Source organism: Lissotriton helveticus, assembly GCF_964261635.1.
Source record: "Lissotriton helveticus chromosome 1_1 unlocalized genomic scaffold, aLisHel1.1 SUPER_1_unloc_7, whole genome shotgun sequence".
Lineage (NCBI taxonomy): Eukaryota > Metazoa > Chordata > Amphibia > Caudata > Salamandridae > Lissotriton > Lissotriton helveticus.
Window position 1 is genome coordinate 3,931,032 of NW_027611714.1, and position 18,854 is coordinate 3,949,885.

The following is an 18,854-nucleotide window of genomic DNA, read 5'->3' on the forward strand; positions in this document are numbered from 1 at the left end:
GAGGGAAGGGGACAGGGAGGGAGACAGAGGATGATAGACAGAGTGAGGTTGAAAGAGGGTGACAGGCAGAGGGAGACAGAGAGAAGAGAGGGAGTTAGACGGAGGGAGGGAGACAGACAGAGACAGAGGGAGGGAGACAGAGGGAGGGAGGGAGGCAGAGAGAGGGAGAGAGAGAGAGGGAGACAGAGGGAGGGAGACAGAGGGAGACAAAGGGAGGGAGAGAGAGAGGGAGATAGACAGTCAGAGTAAGGGGGAGAGAGCGAGAGAGAGGTGTGCGTGTGTGTGTGTGCTGGGTCTGGTGACTCAGTGGATGAAAGCGTCCGCTGCCGGGACCTGTGTTCAACCTCATGGTCTCAGTTTTTTTTTCTTTAGACACGTCCCCCTCCCCCACTGCCCTCGCCCCCACAGGAGCGGCCCTTGGCCACAAACCACACTATAAATTTGCCCCCCGAGAGAAAGTTTGTGAGTACCCATGATCTAGAAGAACTGAAATCAAGGGAAGAGGATAACGATTCTTTATTGTAATCTTGTTCAAGGTACGATAATCTATACACATTCTCAGATCTCTGTCACGTTTCGGTGAGAAAAATAATGGTGAAGAAACGGGGGACTATGATGGTCGTATGAACCTGTTTTCTCTGTATTTCTAAATGTAATCTTTAAGATGACGGTTTTCAGCTTCAGTAAGCGCATACATTCGGCTACAAGGAAGATTAGATCCAGGATCCAAATCGATTTTGCAGTCATACGACCGATGTGGGGGCAACTTCTTTGATTCCGATTCACTGAAAACTTCAGCAAACTCTTGATGTTCTACCGTAAGACTCACAGTTTGAACCGCACACACCATCATCTTTTGCTTGCTTATTAAAGCTGCTGGATTTCCATCTTGCTCTTTCCGCTTTTCTCCTAAGCATTTTTCCAAACAATAACTTGAGTTAAACTTCACGGTTCGATCACTCCAGTTAATTGTTGGGTTGTGTTCAGTTAACCAAGGCAAACCCAGGATGATTCCAAACTGAGGAGCATCAATCAAGTTAAATTGAATCTCCTCCTTTTGAACTTCGACAGAAACAAGTTCCACAACTTCCGTGTGACTGGTTATTGGGCTGGAAGATGAATTTTTACCGCCAACAGCCCTAACTGCCTCACTTCTCTTTTTAGGTAATGCCGTCAGACCAATTTTCAAGGCATATTGAGGTCACAAAAGTTCCCCGTAGCACCGGAGTCCAGCATCATGGCCACTCCTGAAAGAACTCTGTCTCGAAATCTTAGGGTCATCGTCAGAATGAGGTGTGGAGTGGAAGATTGTAGAGTATTGACCACTTGATAAGAAATTCGAATTATATCCTTGTTAGCAACCACCAGCCCAACTCCTTCTACTGGTGGTGCAGAGAGTTTTCCTTCTTGAAGGTTTTTGGCTTCTTGGGACATTCCTTTACAAAATGTCCACTAATACCACAATAAAGCCATAGATTATTCTGTCGACGCTTTTCTTTCTCTTCTTTGGAAAGGGGGCCTCTAATAGTTCCAATTTGCATAGGTTCGACTCCATGTTCTCTATCAGAAGATTTAACAACCTCTGCTCTGACCCGGTCAAATCGTGGTACACTGGGCCGAAATTCACGTCATCTTTCACCCCTTCTTTCCATTAGTCGATAGTCTATCTCTAAAACGAGATCAATCAAAGCTGAAACTTCTGTAGGGCGATTTGGGATCAGTGGCAAAGCATCCTTTAAGTCATCTTTCAAACCCCGATAGAACAAGGCTGCCCTTTTGGCCTCCGGCCATTCAGTTTCTACAACAAGTTTGTTAAATTGGGCCAGGTGAAGACAAGCTCTCGATTCCCTTGCCTCAACTCCAGTAATTCAGTATCCGTAGCCTGTGCCACCTTCGGACGATCAAAAAGTCGCAAAAACTCTTTCTTGAACTCCTCAAAGTAATATAAAATTGGTGAGTCTTGGGTGACCAGGGGCATTGACCACAGGCTGCGTCCCCATTGAGATACGACAAGATGAATGTTATACGAGATTGTGTACTGGGAAGACAGTGGGCCGACACATGAAGTACAACGAGCACTGAGTTAAGAAAATGTGGGCCTTCATTTCAAATTTGATTACCTTATTTTCCTCTCTGACTGCTATTAACTCTTCTTGAATCTCCTTAAGAATATTTCCTAAATGTTTTAAATCAAACTCTTCAGCCATTCTGCTCGGGCGAGTATTGACGTGGGCACTTCGCTCTGTCAAGGGTCGTGGTTACTCACAGTGCCGACACTCCCAGGAGCAGAACGATGAGATTTTCCAAATTCCACCCCTAGTTTTCCCACAGCCACCAACTGAAGAGTTAACTAGTTTCTGTGTGAACCCAGCCGGGGGAAAGGGGAATGGGACAGAGAAGACACTGCCTGACCTTCTGGCTCTTCCACTCTTCTTCTTCCTTTCTGCCGTACTCCATTTTATGCCTTTCTTACTCCCTCTCTATCTTCAAGCATGAGTGGAAATCGCTGTAACAGAAAAGCACACCATTGCTAATTTCCTTCAGTTCCTTCTCCACTTTCTTGCTCTCTGTCTCTCTATAATATATATATATATATATTTCCTTACCCAGAGTGCCTATGGCATTTGCTCCTCTTCTATTCTTTAATATAAGTATTTTATTCTTTCGTAACCTGCATTATAAACAACATTTTAGCACTCTTTAACTCTGTGAGTTAATTTATTCTTTTTCACTCATTCGTTCATTCACTCTCTGCCTTACTTTCTTATCTTCTGAATTTTTCTTACTTCTCACTTAGGAACCTTCTGGAGCCTACGCCGTCAATCAAGCAACGAAGAAATCAGGAACTGAAGTATTCAATGGGTAAGTATTAATTCTTCTCTTTATATTTCTTTTTTCTTATTTACTTTAAATTTGCATTTCTCTCTAGTTCTAAATTACCTAACTAACTAACCGATGCACTGAAGCACTCTAACCTGCGCCTAAGCCTGGCACAAAACTGCACTATTTCTATCTAACTAGACTACAGAAAGAACATGACTAATCTCTGAAAATCAGTTGGTGAAGTGCCTCGGTTCGAAAATCAACCGGCGCACTTCCCAGCTAGTCTAGACCTCGCGCCTGTGTACACGAGCTCAGGACTAGACCAGCAACTTGCACCACGGTCCTCCCTGTTGGTAGTACAGGGGAGAATGCCCGTTTCCACGCTATAATCACCCGCGACCTTTTGCGAGCGGGTAATCTTTGCAATGCCGGTTCAATGGCAGATACTGCGGAACAAAGAAGAGCTTTGATTCCTTTTTCCTGCACTCTGACACCTGTCCAGGGGGTACAGAAGAGGTGAGACCTGTACTGTGCTGAGAGGGGTGAGACCTGTTCAGGGGGTGCAGAGGAGTTGAGGCCTGTCCTGGGGGTGCAGCCTATCCAGGAGGGGTGCAGACGAGGTGAGGCCTGTCAATGGGGTGCAGAGGAGGTGAGGCCTGCCCAAAGGGGTGCAGAGGAGGTGAATCCTGTCCAAAGGGGTGCAGAGGAGGTGAGGCCTGTCCGGGGGGGGACAAAGGAGTTGAGGCCTGTCCTGGGCTTGGGGTGCAGTGGAGGTGAGGCCTGTCCAAGCGGGTGCAGAGGAGGTGAGGCCTGTCCAGGGTGTGCAGAGTAGTTGAGGCCTGTCCAGGGTGTGCAGAGGAAGTGAGGCCTGTCCATGGGGGTGCAGAGGAGGTGAGGTGTGTGCAGGGGGTGCAGAGGAGGTGAGGCCTGTCCCAGGGGTGCAGAGGAGGCGATGTCTGTCCAGGGTGTGCAGAGGAGTTGAGGCCTGTCCAGGGGGGTGCAGAGGAGGTGAGGTGTGTACAGGGGGCGCAGTTGAGATGAGGCCTGTCAAAGGGATGCAGAGCAGGTGAGGCCTGTCCAGGGGAGTTCAGAGGAGGTGATGCCTGTCCAGGGGGTGCAGGGAAAGTGATGCCTGTCAAGGGGGTGCAGAGGAGATGAAGCCTGTCCAGGGGTGCAAATGAGGCGAGGCCTGTCCAGGGGTTACAGTGGAGGTGAGGCCTGTCCAAGGGGGTGCAGAGGAGGTGAGGCCTGTCCAGGGGATGCAGAGGAGACGAATCCTGTCCAGGGGTGCAGAGGAGCTGAGGCCTGTCCAGGGGAATGCAGAGGAGGTGAAGCCTGTCCTGCGCGGCTAGGAGGAGAGGCCTGTCTTGTCCTAGTGGGGTGATGCAAAGGAGGTGAGCTCTGTCCTGTGTTGTTATGAAACCTGCTATGTTGGGGTAGGAGGAGAGACTTGTCCTCTGGGTAGGAGGAATGTGGAATGCCTCAGCCGCTGCTCTCACCGCCCAGAGATACTCCTTTTCAGACATATAATTTTATTTTAAGCGCTCATAATCCGAGTTTTTGAAAAGTATCCAGAGTTATTATTGAGCCCCAGATGGCTCATGACAAAGGCACACATCTCCTCCAAGCATGGAGTTTCTTTTTTAAACCACTGTCTTTAGTGAAGTAATGGATACTACAACCCCCAGAATGCACTTATGTATTATATGAAAGTATGTTGCTTAAAAAGATAGCGTAATTCTATTGTATAGACCACAATAGGCTACTATACGTTTTCCTTGCCCAGCCAGGCAGGGAGTTTTATTATAGGTTAATTCAAATCTTTTTGCTTTTTAAATACATTTTTACAACAAACAATTTTCGCTGTGAAGCACAGTCCTGCGCCATTCATAAAAGGTTGAAAATAGAAGGAAAGAAATAAAGGAAATAAGAGAGAAATACTTCAGGCAACAGAGAAGTGAGCGGTCTGGGCACTGTAAGGATCAAAAGATATAACAATGTTTCCCAGAGCAGAAAATACATACAATAATACCAATGGTCAACAGTACGTCTGCTAAGAAAGGTCGACGTTTCGATAAGGCGCTCTAATTAAATGGGATCATCATCAGGACTTTAACAAAATAATTGCCTGGATAGAACACTAAATGCGCCTTGGTGAGGGCTGGTCGTCAAGAACACGTTGTGTTCTGCGAGCGATATGTGTGGCTCCCGACTGGGGCATAGGGGGCTGCCACGGGCACCGGAGTGCGGTACGTGTAGTTCTGGCACTCGTATCTCCTGTTCCTCTGGTGAGCGGGAAAAGGGGTTTCAATCAAATTGCGGTCAATATGGTGAAGTCGATCCGCAAATTTCAGATTGCTCAATGGTCGTGCTCGTGGTCCCTCAGGAGTTAGGGGTCAGGGGTTGACAGTTGATACCAATTAATCGTTCCGCGAATTTGGGAACAGTGTCCCGATGCAAGCTGATCTGGCTGTTGGTTCCTCGCCGATTAGGGCGCCTGAGACCTAATCGGCGAGGAACCAACAGCACTAATCGCGAGCCGCCCAGATATCGAGAGCCCTCTACGCCCTTGGCCGCCTTGCTTGATTCAGGTGCTGCCCAACCAGACCAGCTCTCGACTGCACACTTCGCATCCAGACGCCGCAATTTCGGACCCTGCCTGGGCGTCCAGTGACTCACGGGATCTACACGACGTGATCTACACTGCCTCACATCGACAACCCTGTCCTGATGATAATCCCGACTCACAGGGATCGAAACGCCGTCGACATCACAGCGCAATTTTAGAGCGCATCTTTACGTTTTGTGCTCCTGTAAAACTGTTTGTTCAACGATTTAAGTGAATTTAACTTAACCCTGCGGAGCCATCATTGTATTACTTTCTTGTCACATTGCGCCGTTCACGCTGTTCACCTTTAGCACTTGCGTCTTCACTTTTCACTAATTATATATTCTTCACTCACCAAGTGCCCTCGGGTTGTCACATGATTCTCTCTGTACAGTGCTGCTTAACTGTATTTCCATGTGTAACACCCTCCTTTAATATGGTGAATAACAAGCTTTGAAACCATATGAGCCTCCTTGTTTTGTTTCTTGCTTATGTAATGCAGACTGCATACATTACTTAACTGTCTCAAATTGAAACCTGTTGGGAATTGTTATTGTTCATACTTCACACCCATCCCGACGTGGTCTATGGGTTTACTCCTGTTGTTCTTACACAGCCCTCACCAAGGCGCATTTAGTGTTCTATCCGGCAATTATTTTGTTAAAGTCCTGATGATGATCCCATTTAATTAGAGCGCGGGATCGAAACGTCGACCTTTCTTAGCAGACGTACTGTTGACCATTGGTATTATTGTATGTATTTTCTGCTCTGGGAAACATTGTTATATCTTTTGATCCTTACAGTGCCCAGACCGCTCACTTCTCTGTTGCCTGAAGTATTTCTCTCTTAATTCCTTTATTTCTTTCCTTCTATTTTCAACCTTTTATGAATGGCGCAGGACTGTGCCTCACAGCGAAAATTGTTTGTTGTAAAAATGTATTTAAAAACCAAAAAGATTTGAATTAACCTATAATAAAACTCCCTGCCCGGCAGGGCAAGGAAAACGTATAGTAGCCTATTGTGGTCTATACCATAGAATTATGCTATCTTTTTAAGCTTTGGACCTTTTGTTCTTTGTAAGAACTAATACCCATGGTCCACAGCTACCAATTGGGTCCCCCTTGTGTTAAAAAAAATTAGAAAAAAAAATTATATGAAAGTACAGGCATGAATATTTGGGGCATCACTCTACAGAAATATTTGGTACCTCTCTGGGCATCGTGGCAGAGAAGAGTAGAACAGTTAATGTGCAAGGACTCATTCTCAACCTCTTTCTGCAGATTGTGAGTCCAGTGAGATCAGAGATAACGTGGATCTCTCTCGAGGAGATTACACAAAGTTTTATCTGTTTCAGGGAGAAATACAATGAAAAACTGGCGGTGCAAGTCCAGCCCCCCAGGCTCTGGTGTCCTTGGATCACTGTGCTGGCCCGTGCCTGGTCCTGCAAGAGAGGACGAACCGGGTGTTTAGTCTGGCCTCACAAAGGGAGCGAAAGCTGGCTCAGTATCCTGGTCCACCAGACCCCCAGCTCAGCATCCTGGTCCTCAACATACTTCGGCTAATTTATTTATTTATTTATTTATTTATTTATAACACTTATAGAGCGCACAAACACCGATCGGTGTCCTGGCGCTGAAAGTGGTAACTCCCTGAGGCTCAGACTCCCGGGCTAGAGGGTAAAGAGCCATGTTTTAAGGTTTTTCCTGAAGGCTAACAAGTTTGTATTTAGTTTGAGGGTCAAGGGGAGGGAGTTCCATGCCTTTGCTGCTCCCCCCACAAAGCTCCTGCCCCCCCCCAGCGTGCCTTCTTGATCCGAGTTGTTTTAATCAGTCCCAGAGTGGCAGACTTCAGTTGTCTCCCAGGTCTGTACCACTGGAAATGATCCTGAAGAAACACCGGGCCCAAGCCATGCAGTGCCTTGAAGGCAATGCAGAGGGTTTTGAATAAAGTCCTCTTCCGCATCGGGAGCCAATGCAACCTCTCCAATTCCTTAGTGACTGATGAAAACTTGGACAGGCCCCCGATCAGGCGGGCAGCTGCATTTTGTAGGACCTGAAGTTTGTGAAATGGAAGAACCTTCCTGATGGTTTTCAGAATCCAATGTATGGAAGTGGTCAGCGCCTTGACATGGGGTTTGAAGGTCAGTTGGTTGTCTATAATGACTCCAAGATTCTTCACCTTTTGAGCTGGAGGTGGCGGAGGGCCCATATCTGTAGGCCACCATTTGGAGCTCCAAAGATTTGTGTTCGACCCGAAAATGAGCACCTCGGTCTTGGAGGAATTTAATTTTAAGCAGCTTTTTGCCATCCAGGAACTGACTGCAGACATGCAGTCCTGAAACCTAGCTGCCACCCCCAATTCTTTCCCTGGAAGCACCGAGACCACAATCTGGGTATCATCTGCGTAGGATGTTAACTTGAACCCGAAGGAACGAATCACCGGGGCAAGGGAGGATACATAAATATTAAATAAAGTGGGGCTAAGGGAGGATAGCATGGTGAACCGTATCGAAGGCCGCTGACAGATCCAGTAGGATCAGCACTGCTTCGCCCCCATCGTCAAGCACCTTCCGGACCTCCTCTGTGGACTTAATCAGGGCGGTCTCGGTGCTGTGACCTTCCCTAAACCCATGTTGGGCCGGATCTAGACCCTTTGAGTTACGCAGAAAGGAACAGAGTTGGGAGTTCATAATTTTGCAGAGGCAATCTAGCAATTGGCCTATAACTATTAGGGTCGGTGACATCCAGCGATGGTTTCTTAAGTAGTGGGCGGATGGATGCCCGCTTCCACACTAATGTGATAGGCTAATGTCCTGGTCCTCACCAGTCTCCGGGTCACATCCTGGTCCACCAGGCGCCGGCTCACGTCCTGGTCCTCACAAGGCCCTGGCTCATGTCCTGGTCCTCACAAGGCGCTGGCTCACGTCCTGGTCCACCAGGCCCTGACTCACATCCTGGTCCCCACCAGGCCCCAGCTCACGTCCTGGTCCTCACTAGACTCAGGCTCACATCCTGGTCTATAACAAGCCCTGCCCACATGCTAGTGCTCACTAGACTCCGGCTCACCTCCTGGTCCCAACCAGGCCAAGTCAGAGTGGGAGATCAACTGTTTTTTGGCCACAATGCCACCTTTAGACTCCTTCCAATAGGAGCATTCCAGCTGAAGAGCCAATCCAGATCCTTTCTGAACCGGAACAGAAGCAACCCAAGACTGGTTTCAGCCTCTCTGGGCCTCGACTGTAGGGTGCGACTTTATTCCAGAGGTGTAGCGAGCACGGGACCCACATCTGGACCCTGACTGCGGGGTGCAGCTTGATTCCAGCGGTGCAGCAAGCACGGGACCCACATCTGGGCCCTGACTGTAGGGTGCAGGTTGATTCCAGCGGTGCAGCGAGCACGGGACCCACATCTGGGCCCTGTCTGTAGGCTGCAGCTTGATTCCAGCGGTGCAGCAAGCACGGGACCACGTCTGAGCCCTGACTGTTGGGTGTGGCTTGATTCCAGCGGTGCAGCGAGCAAGGGACCCGCATCTATGCACACCTGTCGTATTTAGGAATAAGATAAATGATGGATGGAATGTTTGAGTTCATCACAGGCTCTCGTAATTACGCTGGGACACATCCCTGCCCAACCTTCTTGTTCTTGCTGTCCGTCGCACCTCAACGTGCAGCCATTCATAGTGTTTCACCCAACATTACTTCCAGATGTCTGCTTCAGTAGTCACAGCAGTTCTAACTCTAAGGATTGGCCTGTCTCTCTGTTCCTTGATGTTCACCAAAGTAACTGAGGCCAGGGTCAACAAGCAGCTCACCAAATACCTTGAGTCCCACCCACTCTGCACAAAGTCCATCCAGGGCTCCAACAGAGCTCTCTGCAGAGACTGTGAAAGTGTACCTCTTATCGCCCTCTGCCACTGCGTAACAGTGATAATAAATTCCTGTCTGAGGTGATGCGACTCGGCTATCCCTCCCACTAGAGAAAATAGTCTCCACTGTACAGTCGGGATTTGTCCCACATAAATCCACAGCGGTTCATCTACGGACTGTGAGAAAGTGAGTTTCTGTTGCAGTACCCCCCCCACACACACACACACTTTTTACCTGATACCTGATGCACTTTTCCTTGGTGTGCTCTGGGTCCCTGCCAATCAGGTGCCCAGGGCCTGTGTTCCTTCCCTAAAAACTGTACTAAAGCCTAAACCCAATTGGCATCTCTGGCCACATGTCAGCCCCTAGTAAATGGTACCCTAGGTACCCAGGGCATTGTGACCAGAGAAGACCCCTAAGGGCTGCAGAACTTATTGTGCCACCCTTAGGGGCCATGTACCCTGACACACACGCACACACACTGCCTTTGCAGGCTGAGTGTCCTGGTGAAAAACTAAACAAAGAGTCAACATGGCACACATCCCTGTGTGCCATGCCCACACACCCACTGCCCTGGCATACATCAGCCCCCCCTCTACTAGGGGCCCTATGCCAATGGTGTGGGCACAAGTACATGAGCCCTGTGCCCCTACAGTACCCAGAGCCATTCCTGGGCACTGTAAGTGTAGTGATGCTATTAAGAGTATATGGTGCTGGGAGGTTGTCATTACGAACTCCACAGCACCATAATGGCTACACTGAAGACTGACAAGTTTGATATCAAACTTCTCAGCACATTAAACCAAAACTGATGCCAGTGTGGGATTTAATGTCAAATCCGTGGGGCCTGACAGCTCTTGCAGGGTATGCGCAACTTCATGCCCAGTGGTTACTTCAGTCTGTCATTTGCATGTTTTCATGGACTCAACAATGCATTGCACTGTATTTGTTTTTCTCTGAAACCAATAAAACAAATTTAAACCTAAAATGCACTACAGAGGGCATCTTAGAGATGCCCCCTGAAACCTAACCTACAATCCACGTCTTGTCTGACAGGCTGCCTAGGCTGCCACACAGCAGACATGTTGCTGGACCCCTGGGAGGAGAGCCCCCGCTCTCCTGGGCCTGCAACAATGCACATCCTGGGACGAGGTACCAAGCCTCCTCCCCCAGGATGGGCAGGGGAAGCTTCAAAGGCATTCCGCCTTTGTGTGCTTCTTCAGACCACTTGATGTACTGAGCAACTGGCCCCCACCAGTTCTAACCCACACTCTGGCGGGAAGACTGGTGGGAAAACCTACGTCAGGAAGGGGGGGTGCCAGCCTGTGCCAACTCCACCCCTCAGGTGGGAGAGGCAAGGATGCACAACCCCGGGCTCCGGCCATCTTGAAGATGGGAGACCTGCCCAATCACAGCTAGGCTCCTGCCCCCCTCCCAGAGGAGAGGAGCAGGCTAGGGGGTGTATCCACCCCAGGACAGAGACCCATTGGTCCCTGCCCTTGCCCTACTTGTAATGCCCTTAAATTTAGTATTTAGGGGCACCCTGAACCTTTCTTCCCCAGATCCAGATTATGAAACAAGAAAGAAGAACAAGAAACAAGAAGACCTGCCATGCAGCTGCTAAAAAGAGGAAGACACCAACTGATTTGGCCCCAGCCTTACTGGCCTGACGACCCTCGAACTTGCTCCTGCTAAACCCTGGCGTCTCCAGTGGTCAGCCACCTCAAAAACCCCAGAGGACCTGACTGCCTTGTGACACTGACTACCTGGGTCTCCCACGAGCCGTGGTACTGCTCAAAGCAAGTAACAAGCCTTGGCATCAGCCCGGAACCGCAAACCCTGCACACTCTGCACCCGCCAAGCCTTGCCTGTGCTGGAGTGAACTAAGACCCAGAGGATGTCCCCCCGGCGATTCTGACTTGGAATCCAGTGCCCAAGGACCCTCCTTGACGACCCAGACGACGCCTGCAGCCTCAGGACAAAGAACCCCTCTGACCGAAACCAGCAGGTGGTAAGATTCCCCGACCTCAAAAGACACCCCGGCGCCCCACGGCCCCCTGTGCCCAATTTCTGGGTGCCTACCTATCCTCCAAGATCCCAACTTACCCCTCGAAGTGTTGGACGCTCCAGAAGATCCTCCGTCCCTGAGCCTGCAGCCTTTGTTCCCTTTTCATGATCTCCATTAAATAACATTGAGCGCCCGACGGCCCAAAAGCACCCTGCACCCAGCTGCCCGAGTGCCCCTGGCAGTGCAACCTTTGTCCCTATCTACTTCCCCAATTGTCCTGAGCAAGTAACCCAGAGCCCCGCTCCCTCAGCCGCGTTGCCTGCTAGCCAGGAGCCACCAACCGAAGGCCCCCTGCCTCTCATGGGATAAGATTGAGTCTAACTACCTCTGTACCCGGCTGCCCCTGTGCCGCTGAGGGTGTACCAACTGTACCTACCTGACCCTGGGGGACCCCTGAGTCTATGCCCAGAATCTTAACTTCACCAGTCGAGTACTCACCTGAAAACCGATAACTCACTTTCCTTCCATTGGATAACATTGACTGGTTTGACTCGAAAGATTTTCTGTGTGAAGTTTTGAAACTTTAAAATATTCATCTAAAATCAGCCGAATAACGAATTCCAAAGTACTCACCTGTGATCAGGAGAGAAGCCAGTACTGTACATTTTAGCCCAGTACTGAACCGCAAAAGTAATCCTAACCGTGTTTACTAATAACCTGAATTTTCTTCCATAGGAAACCATTGACTGTTTTTCTCTGACATTTCTTCTGTCTACTTTTGAAAATTACAAATATTCCTTAAAAATCGTACCAAATACTGAAACGTAATTACTTACCCGTCTTAGGTAGAGACCCGAATACTGAACCTAGGAGTCCAGTCCTGGATTACAAAAGTAACGAGAACCTACTTTACCTGTGACTTGAATTTCCTTCCATTGGATAACATTGCTAGTTTTTCACTGAAAAGTTTCTGTCAACTTTTAAAATACTGTTATATTCTTTAAAAAATCATTGCAATAACTAAAACGTTTTTACTAAACTGTTTTCAGCTTAGACCTCAGGACTGAATCTAGGATCCAGTCCTGGAGTTACAAAAGTAATCAATAAAGTAATCAGCTGCATTTATGTAGAAGAACACTTTGAGCTCAATGCTATAGTGTGTTTAGAATTGTGTTGCCTACTGCAACCCCTGTACCTATTGTGTTTACAAAGTTTATTGCCTCTTTGTAAAGTAATTACCTGAGATCACTCATATTGAGAAAAGTATATTTTGACACCTGTTGGTTCTAAAAATAAAACAACTATATCTTTTGATACAAAACAATTGGCCTGGAATTCAGTCCTTGAGTGTGTGAAACCTTTTGCTGACTGAGTGTGTACAACAAATGCTTTACACTGTCCTCTGGTACTGCCCTACTGCTCGACCAAGCTAGCACTTTAGAGAGTAAGGTCAGCCCTGACTTTAACCTCTGTTATACCTCTGGGGATTGTGGATTCTATAAACCCTGTACCTTACTTTGGTCCAGTATATATAGAGCCACTTTCTCACACGGACGGTATTCGCAGTGCTGCATCGGGTAAACTCAGACATGAAGTCTGCTGATGCCGATAAAGTATTTGACTCTCTGGAGTAGCCTTTTATGATCGAAACGTTTAGGCGGCTTGGTATGTCAGGGAGTTTGAGATCACGTATGAAGCGGGACATCCTTTACAACGCAACTTTTACCACGCAGTGCCTTTACGACGCAACTATTACAACGCATGTCATTACTACGCATAGCGCTGGGGGGCGCTCTAGGATAGGGGATATATTTAATTTACTATCCAACACCTTCCCTACTATCCACGGGGACTGGAGTTGGAATAGTAAATTAAACTATTCACTATCCAGGACGCCTAAGCGCTATGCATTGTAACAGCATGCATTGTAAAAACTGCGTTGTAAAGGCATGCGTGGTAAAAGCATGCGTTGTAATGTCATACATCCGAATGAAGCTGCTGGACACACAGCCTGTGGCCGGCATTATGTAAATGGGCTCAACTCCGATGCCATTCAGATCGCCTGGGGCACTGGGCTTAGTGTTATAATTTCTGATGTCTTTGTCTCAAACTGGAGGGTCGCAAATTTGAGTACTTGGGAATAGTGACTTGTATATTTTTACAGTGCTGTGACGACCCTGCCTGTGAGAGACAGCACCTTGAACAGGAAAGCCAATAGTTTAAAGAAAGAATTAAACAAAATATAAAATAGGCTACACAAATTATAGGATGGGCGGTACAGAGTGTAAGATCAGTCGAGCATAATTTGAAGAAAGAGAGAACGTGTAGATGCTTACCATGCTATCTGATGTTAAATTTTTAGTAACCGCAATCATACCGTAGCTAGTGTTAACCTTTTTTTTTGGTTTCCATGAAAATACTGCATTTCAGAAGTACTGCTAACACCCTCACAGTAATCTTTAAAAAAATTACTCTTTGTCACCGGGAACCTCCAGGTTTGTCGCGCCCTGGGGTGGTCTGCTCCATTGCCCGCACTCATCTAGTGCGGCTCGGTGATGCCATCACAACTGGAACAGCCTGGAGGGCGCACACAGCTCAGCTATGCAAGTCCTGCTTGTTTGGTGCTGGGTGGCAGGAGCTGCCGGGCAGTAAGGATCCCGTAGTGAGTGTCCACATGCCAGTTTTTAGATTGTGTTCGCAACCCCAACCAGCCGTATCAGCATGCTACGATTCTTTGCTGCCACCACACAGGCAAACTGACCCAGGAGTTACAAATTAGCCATGGCGGCTCCAGGCCATTGCTTACATTGATGGCCCCATCCAGGTCTCTGGCTCTCTGGACAGCTATCTAAACAGAGGCCATGCCCTTTTGAGAAGCTGGTGACCCCAGTGCTTCTTCGAACAGTTCTTTCATTGTGGCGCTCCATTTTACGCGACCAACTCTCACCCCAATGGCCTCCTCAAATGGTGCGATGTTTGGATGACATTCGTTCCGCGAAGTCCTGAAGCGTGCATAAAGCACAAGCCCGAATCTCAGCAGCCTATATCTTTCAGGATCAAGACCTAACGAGAAGAACAAACGCAGAATTCAAATGTTTTAATAGACCAATGTCATAGTCACAGTTTGATGCATTGTAGTCGTTCACCGTATTAGCAGGCCTTTTGTAATTAAGCGCCCCTAACTGGAGACGGTCGGTATGTGGTCACTATTAATAAGGGGTTATTGTCCGCCATTGTGGATACACTGTCTACCTTGATACTTCGTCTTTTCCTTAACCTTTGTGTTGTTCTAAAAGTAACAGTAACCTTTAAAAGGCAAGTCGGTAAGCTTTATAATGTTGTCTATCAGTTGTCGCTTTATCCCCTTCTTGTAAAATATGCAAACCAAACTTGAAATAAGTGCACTTTGTTGTGAGAATAGCTATTGTTGACGCTGATTTCTTTTATTGCAGCACAGCAATGCCTCTATTATAAATCGAACATTGATTATTCGAATAGTATTGATTTAATTCCAGAGTGACTTTTGCACCATTAAGGCGATAAATAATACATTGACCTCATATTTGAGTTGGATCGGTTTATCCTGTTAGAGTCCTGTCCTTCGTCGTCGTTTTCTAGTGAGCGGCCTAGGCTCTAAAGCAGAGTTCGTCAAACTGTGGGGCGGGCCCCCCTAGGGGGGCGCGACACCATCCTTGGGGGGGGGGCACGCTCTCCTCTCTAATTTCACACCTACTCTCTATTTTCACCTTTGTTCCCTGCAAGTCGAGGGAGGAGGGAGGGGAAATCGACGAGGCACGAAGTGCCCATGCTTTTATTCTGTTTACCCTCCCAGGAGGGGGTTAATTCATTCAGCTTCAGCAAGGAGGGTTGCGGCTAAGTACTGTAACAATTCCCGCATCTCCATGATAGTCATTTTCCTGACAGTGGGAGGACGGTGCGCAGCCGGCCCTGCTAGGGTTCAAACTAACACTCTGCAGCCTGCGAGGACGTTTCTCCAGCAGATGTGTGAACCCGCTCAGTTACCTCCTACCATCATCATGCACTCTGGCAGAAGTTACGAGGGGTCAGCTGGGCTATAGCGCACACGAATCACAATGACCTTGAGGCGCTTTCAGGCAAAGTCCCATCTTAAAAGAGTGAGAAATGCTAAAGCAAGTCAAGGGTCCTTGATAGTGCTACAAGGTGTACATCTGATTGTTGAGGCAAGCTAGTCCAGATGCATTAGGGGCGAATTTACACATTCCGTGCTGATTGACTCCCGCAGAATAGGAGCATCAGCTGAGTGGCCACCATTTGAATGGGCACAATAAAAAAGCTGTATTTAACTGCCATGAGGACACCTCTATTTGGAGGGTTGCGGCTAAGTACTGTAACAATTCCCGCATCTCCATGATAGTAATTTTCCTGACAGTGGGAGGGCGGTGCGCAGCCGGCCCTGCTAGGGTTCAAACTCACACTCTGCAGCTTGCGAGGACGTTTCTCCAGCAGATGTGTGAACCCGCTCAGTTACCTCCTACCACCATCATGCACTCTGGCAGAAGTTACGAGGGGTCAGCTGGGCTATAGCGCACACGAATCACGATGACCTTGAGGCGCTTTCAGGCAAAGTCCCATCTTAAAAGAGTGAGAAATGCTAAAGCAAGTCAAGGGTCCATGATAGTGCTACAAGGTGTACATCTGACTGTTGAGGCAAGCTAGTCCAGATGCATTAGGGGCGAATTTACACATTCCGTGCTGCTTGACTCCCGCAGAATAGGAGCATCAGCTGAGAGGCCACCATTTGAATGGGCACGATAACAAAGCTGTATTTAACTGCCTTGAGGACACCTCTATTTGGAGGGTTGCAGCTAAGTACTGTAACAATTCCTGCATCTCAATGATAGATGTACTTTTTAGTGTACTTTTGATAAATATACAAATATATTTTTAAAAACGTTAAGGAAGCTAACAAGAATGCGTTCTTAAATTATAATATTAAAAGTACCTTACCGTATATTTACGTACTAAATATAGCAAGGCTTTCAGCTTTTCAATTCACCGAAGTGTCTCCGTTGGAACAAATGTTTGCAAATGCTTGCGTGTGTGTGCTTAAGTAGAGGAGCGGGAAAGGGAGGCAGGGAGGGAGGGAGAGGGATGGAGGGAAATGGAGGCAACAGAGGGCGAGCGAGGGAGGGAGGGAAAAGGAGGGAAAGGGAGGGAGAGGGAGGGAGAGAAAGGGAGGCAGACAGAGGGAGAGCGAGGGACGGAGAGGGAGGGAGGGAGGGAAAGGAAGGAGGGAAAGGAAGGCAGACAGAGGGAGAGCGAGGGAGGGAAGGAAGGAAAGGAGAGAGGGAATGGAAGGCAGACAGAGTGAGAGCGAGGGAGGGCGGGAAAGGGGGGAGGGAGAGGGAGGCAGACAGAGGGAGAGCGAGGGAGGGAGGGAAAGGGAGACAGGAAGTGAGACAGAAAGAGGGAGACGAAGAGAGGGAGAGGGAGGGAGACAGAGGGAAACAAAGAGAGGGAGAGGGAGGGAAACAGGGAAACAGACAGAGGGAGACAAGGAGAGGGAGGGATACAGAGAAAGAAGACAGACAAAGGGAGACAAGGAGAGGGAGGGAGACAGAGAAAGGGAGAGGGAGACAGAGAAAGGGAGAGAGAGGGAGACTGAGGGTGACAGACAGAGGGAGGGGGGAGGGCGGCAGAGTGAGGAGGGCGACAGAGTGAGGTTGGTAGGAGAGAGAGGGAGACAGAGAGGGATAGGGAAGGAGCGAGGGAGACGGAGAGAGAGGGAGACGGAGAGAGAGGGAGACGGAGAGAGAGGGAGACAGAGAGAGAAGGAGACAGAGAGAGAGGGAGACAGAGAGAGAGGGAGACAGAGAGGGAGACAGAGAGAGAGGGAGACGGAGAGAGAGGGAGACAGAGAGAGAGGGAGACAGAGAGAGAGGGAGACAGAGAGAGAGGGAGACAGAGAGAGAGGGAGACACAGAGAGAGCGAGACACAGAGAGAGAGAGAGGGAGTGAGACAGGGAGGGAGAGAAAGGGAGTGAGAGGGAGTGAGACAGTCTGAGTGAGACAGAGGGAGAGACAGAGGGAGAGAGGGAGGGAGAGATGGAGAGAGAGAGAGAGAGAGAGAGAGAGAGAGAGAGATGTGGGTATGTCTGGTCTGTTGGCTCAGTGGACAAAGGCGTCTGCTGCAGGGACCTCTGTTCAACCTCAGTTTTTTTTTGTTTGCTCTAGCCCTGCCCCCTCCCCCACTTACCCTGCCCCCACCGGTGCGGCCCTCGGACACAAACCACACTGTAAATTTGGCCCCCGAGAGAAAGTTTGTGACTACCCATGGTTTAACACATTTGAAACCCTACTCTGCCCTCAATAACATTCTGAGTTACTTCAAGTGTCTTGGAATGCACCTTGCATTCAGACAACTTGCTTCTCATTCTCAAAAATCCATCCACAGATTGAGCGTCTGTGACGAAAAACCGGCACACCCGTCACATTTATGTTGGTGGTGTTATCAATCAATGTCATGTGTAAAACAAAGCATCATAGTAAAAACAATTTGCGCACATTTTATCTAGGAAAATGGTGGTTTGAGCTATGTAATAATCTGTCATTTCAGCACACCCACTCACAAACCTGCACTTAACTAAACACTCTTATTACGTTGGACATTATATGCTGGATATGGCCCCGGATTTGGCGCGGTGGTAAATTATGTAGTGTACCAGATTCCAAAAATTTCTGTCAAGTTTTGGGGGGGAAATCAATCAAAAAGGGATACGAGGGAAAAAAAGGCTATTCAAGGGCAGTCCCCCACTCAACGAATCTCAAACAAGAAGCCCTAATTAGCCTGCATGTTGTGAATCTCAGACTCTGTAACTTAAGGGGCCAAACCTCCTATTTGCTCACCAAACGGCCAGGTCAAGCCAATGCTGCGTTTACAGGTCCGGACATGCCTCAAAACTACAAACAACACTGTGCACAGAGTACAACACATAGAGAAAATATGTGTGAGAGCAAGGAAAGTACCTCACGGACGTGACACCCGAGGGGGTTCCCGGTCTATGAATGGCCGGTCTACCCACTTCTCATCATCGGTTACTTTCCTTGCAAGGAGGGTGAAAAAGTGCAAGAAGATGTGCACCAAACAGAAAAGAGAAACAGAAACAGAAAGGGAGTGTACAGATACACTACCTAGTAGGATAGAAACAAGTGTTCAGAAAAGATTTCACAAGTACCTACACCCAACACCAACAAAACATAAAATATAAAATAGTGAGGTTTGGCTAGCTGAATCAATTTTATTCTGGTGCTGCCAAACTGCACTGTTTAAAATAAGGTTAGATTGATACCATTCGATGTTGTAATTGGACCAACATGTTTCATTGCCTAGTTTTGGGGGGCCCAACAGCTGAAAAAAGTGAGCTGGGGGGGTTCAACCTACAAAAGTTTGAAGACCTCTGCTCTAAAGGGTCATAGGGCTCTCCCCCTCCCTTTACTTGGACAGTGTTTGCCTTTAGAGATGCTGATATGCAGTGCGGAGACCTGCAGTTAAGCGGCTCTGAACGAGT

At 48.2% G+C, this 18,854-nt stretch overlaps 1 protein-coding gene across 1 annotated transcript in view; it reads left to right on the forward strand.

Moving 5' to 3' along the window:
- Window positions 1-18,854, forward strand: part of LOC144806404 (uncharacterized) — a 38,361-nt gene that overhangs the window by 7,480 nt on the left and 12,027 nt on the right. Inside the window, exon 3 of the mRNA XM_078672764.1 lies at window positions 2,798-2,862. The gene's annotated coding sequence lies outside the window, so the exon portion shown is untranslated. The remainder of the gene's footprint in view (window positions 1-2,797; window positions 2,863-18,854) is intronic.